The sequence below is a fragment of the Neopelma chrysocephalum genome, unplaced genomic scaffold (assembly GCF_003984885.1).
Source record: "Neopelma chrysocephalum unplaced genomic scaffold, ASM398488v2 Primary Assembly neopelma1_159, whole genome shotgun sequence".
In the NCBI taxonomy this organism is placed as follows: Eukaryota; Metazoa; Chordata; class Aves; order Passeriformes; family Pipridae; genus Neopelma; species Neopelma chrysocephalum.
In genome coordinates, this window is record NW_020897821.1 from 481,593 (window position 1) to 486,073 (window position 4,481).

The following is a 4,481-nucleotide window of genomic DNA, read 5'->3' on the forward strand; positions in this document are numbered from 1 at the left end:
CACGGCGGGGCCTCGGCGGGGCCGCAGCGCCCACTAGCGCCGCGCGCGCTCCCGTTACGCAACCGCGCGGCCCCGCGGGCCCGGCCCGGAACGGCCGCGCTCCCCCCGCGCGTCCCCCGGAGCACTCGCGGGGGACGGTGGCGGGCAGGGCCCCCCCAAACTGAGTTTTTTTGGCGTGTTTTGCTTTTTTTTTTTTTTTTAATTTTATTTTAAAGTTCTCTTCCGTGGCAGGAATAAACAGAAACTTTTCTCCTAAGGGGAGCTTTTTTTTTTTAAATTTTTTTTTTTAGAGTACAAACTACAGGAGAAGAGGGAAATTTTCTCATTAAAGTTACATCCCTGCAGTTAGTTCAATTACTTGATATATGCAGAAGATGTTGTAAATTTAAAGATTTAAATAGCTTACAAAGATGCCGGAGGCTCCATCAGTTAATTTCCTTAATTTATGGATTTTTAGCTGAGCTTCTGAAATGAAAAGGAGAATGAGAACTAGGTCAGCAGAGAGATTTGCATCCAGAACAGACTAAAATTTGTTTTCCTTGACCATCCCATCAGCCCAGGTGTGATCTTTGTGGGGGTCCCCGTCCCACCGCCGACCTCCAGGCTGGGACACTGTTTGCCTATGCGAGCACGGCACAAAGGGGTGGATTTCATTCTAAAATAACCTCCGAACACAAGCGTGTCCCCAGCCAACTGCTTCACCTGATGGTTGGACAAGGCTGTAGCCTAAGTACTCTCATTTCCTCATCACTCTGGTCAACAAGTGGATACGGGGAGGACAAACTTCACCGAGACTCAGTGACCTGTCGTGCAGCCCGAGTTCCACTCAACTTTTCCGTAGGGGTGCGGGCGGATTATTTGGGATGACTTGGCATCATAATTTTTACTTCCTCTGTGAATTACTGACTGCTAAATGAAAAATAAATATGAGAATCTGGAACAGCAATCAGAGCGTTGTAAAAATAGGATGCTTCTGCACTGAGGCACAGTAAAGAGGAAGGAGAAGACCTAAAAATACTGCACTTGAACGAAAAGTAGAAATTGTGATCTGACTCATCCCAACACATCTGTGACAGGTACTATTTAATTGTGTTGCATGGAAATGGGATGCACGGATAATAAAGATTGGGTTGGTTTGTTTGCTTGTAGATCAAAGCAAAGACACAGTAGCACTTGGGATGAAAAAGCATGAGCATGGTACATAACTTCTACGGGATTGTTTTTACCTTATCTGAGAAAAGGACAATGTACTCGAGAGCTTTGAGTTTTTTCTTGCCTGTATTAATGTTGAGGGTAATAAAGGTACGTGTTACAGCTCTATATGCACGCTCTCATTTCTTTCTTCTCACTCCAATGTGTGAGTGCCTTTCTGTTGTTGTGTTTCAATATGTATGAATATATACATATGAATTAATACTTAAAAGATTGATATAAACTAAACAGTTTTAGGAAGCAACATTGCAGTATGATTAGTATTGGTGCTCATGATTTAACATTTCTTTTCCCACTAGATGAAGTTTCTAAGATTTGCAAGGTACGTGTCAAGGACGGGTATATAAATGGATTTTTATTTATTCACAACTCCAAGACTAATTGCTTCTCTTTGCCTGAAGGCCAAGAGATTGGTTTTAATATGACACTTCAAAAGTATTCATAGAACTACAGAGATACTAAGTGTCATTGTTTAAGAGAGAAATCTCGCTATGCTACTTGTGACCCTGAAAATAAAATCTTCCAGCGCATTTTGAATCCTAATGTTGTTTTTCAGAGTTTCACTTAAAGCACAACTATTACGAAGTGTACAAAGAAAAATATTAAATAGCATGTAGTGAACAAAAAAGAAGAAATACTGTTAGAACTGAATATAACTTATTTTCTCAACAACTCTATTATCCTCCCTATAAAGCAAAACAAAATTTGTAACAGAAGATTCCTGAGCTCAGTTGCAGGATATTATAATTAGAAATGATAAGTTGTAACTTATCATAGGTGTTTAAGAGTTCTTGGCCAGATGCCCAGCATGTGTTTATTATGATACTAAATACTTCAAAATAAATACTTTAGATTTTTTTCTTACCAACAGTTCTTTGTATTCTGTGCAGATGCTTTAAAATGGAATTGGACAGACCCTTTCTGTAATCTGTTTTTATATCTAATTGTTCTATAGTTTACTTTCAGTTTTTTCAATAAATGCGTAAAATATTTGTTGATACACTTCAGACAGTGTCAAAGAGAAGCCCATAAAAACACCTAGCTCATTTTTCTCCACTTTTCTTGTTTTCCAAAAATAACTAATTGTGCGTGTTTTACAGGACAGAATATTGCTAGATTGTGAAGATATGCTGATTTGAAGAGATATAAATTTTCTATAGAAAAGATGATCCAAATATATTTTGCAACATGTATCATGTTCAAGAAAGTATCATGAATTGAAAAATAATGTCAACCCCTTCTGTTGTCTGAATTAGAGTAACAAAAACGTCCAGTTGGTGTTGTTCTTGAAGGCCCTGTATAACTTGGTGGTGATAGACTTCATCCTGTCCTAATCCTTACTCTTTTCCTTATGTTATGTGTCTTATCACGGGGTTTAAACCTGACTTCAGGACTTCTTATGTTACATATCTTAACCTGAGGCTTCCTGGTGATGATACCGACCTTCCCATCGACTGCAGAAGTGCAGGAAGAAAACCATGGACTGCCTGATCCTCTCTAAAACCCACAGTGCTCTACTGGGCATTTCAAGATAAAGCAGTAAGTAAGTAAGAGAGAAAACAAATAATTTCATTAAATGTTCAAAGCAGATAAATGAGAATTAAGGGGTTGTTCTTTTAAAACAAAAGAATCAAGGTCTGTATGTAGATTAATACTCTTCCCAGTCACAGTGAAGACACCACTGTAGTACAGATGGACTTTTGTCTTGGGAGAGAAGATTGAGTAAGAAATTGGAGCTTCAAAAGTAGCTGTTGGACTCTGGGGCACCTCCAGTCAGCAAAGCCTATGTGAGTGTTTTTCCTTCAGTGAGTTTTCACGGGTGTGACCGGGGTTAGCCCTGTCTCCAAGACCAGAGAGGCACCAGGGAGAAACACATCTGAGTGCAGAGCAGGCGGCCGTGGATCCTGTGACTGGCACCATCCCTTCCGGCGCTGGGAATGAGAGAGAAGCAGGAGATGTGGTGTTACAAATGCACTGGGCCGCCAGAAAGGTCTGTAAGAAACCTGAAAATCTCAAGCATCTTGAAATCCAAACACTTGCTACAGTCAGTTGACATATGAGCAATAAATAGAAAGGAAAAATTAGGGACATCTCCCATTTGAAGCAAGTTTTCAAGCCAGTCGCAGTGCCAATCATTCTGGAACAGGAACTCGACCCAGGGTTTGCTAATTAAGTCAAATAATTGTTTGTCATTTGTAGGCAGATAAGGGGTTTCCTGAGAGCAGAAAGCATGACCATGCAAAGAACAGAATCTGATCATTAGGAAATCACCAAGTCTTGTCTTTTCCATTGAATGCTCTTCTGTTCTTTTCAAGAAACAGCTTGCTGCTGAGTAAGTTTACAAACCATTACTTTATTGACTAAATACAGATGGACTGCTTTTAAAACTATCCATTATTCAGTGCCTAACTCGTGACAACAGTGTGATACAAAGAAATAATCTATCCTGGAATGCCAAGATGAAATAACTTGTCAGGAAATACAGTATAGGGAAGGTTTGCTTGTCTCTTCTGCTTCCAACTGTTATAAGCCAAAAATAGCTTCCAAAATGAAATTTACTTAATCAAGATGTCCCACATTAGTGTTCAGCATGGTGTTTCTCAGTTTTATACATTTTGTTGAGTGCTCTCTCTCCTCTTCTTAAGCAGGTGGTAAAACTGAGGAGTGTATTTTTAACCTTTTTTAGTAACGTGCTTGGCGTTAGTTTTTAGCTACTTATTAAATAAAGCTTATCCATATTATATATGTCACGGAGGGGAAAAAAACATTTTTATGACTGAGTTTAATCCATTCATTGGTTTATTAGAGACACAATGTACTCTGAAGAATGTCACAAATCCACATGGTGTCCCTGAGCACTTGATTTTTGCATATGGATCGCTGACTTAGCTGAACGATGTATAAAATCCTGTGTAGCCAGGCAGCTCCCAACTGAATACACTTCTAAGGGAGGTTATATGAATTGCTTCTGCCAGCAAAGGTCTGGAATATGTTAAACTGCAAAAAAATCACTTAACAGAATACAGAGAACGAAAAAAAGAGCCATAATGGCCCTTTTGTAACAAATCATTTACAGTGTTTAGGATCTTTGGGCACAGGCACCTTTAGAATCATAGTTTCTTATTTATGTAGCAGCATTTCAGTGTGCTTTTTCTTTGGCAAATACCAGAGCGAGTGTTTTGGATCGTGCATGGCAGGGACAGAGCCTGAGAGCAGCAGCTCAGTAAAGCATCATGACAATGACATGAAAATGGAAAAAAAAGGAGCAA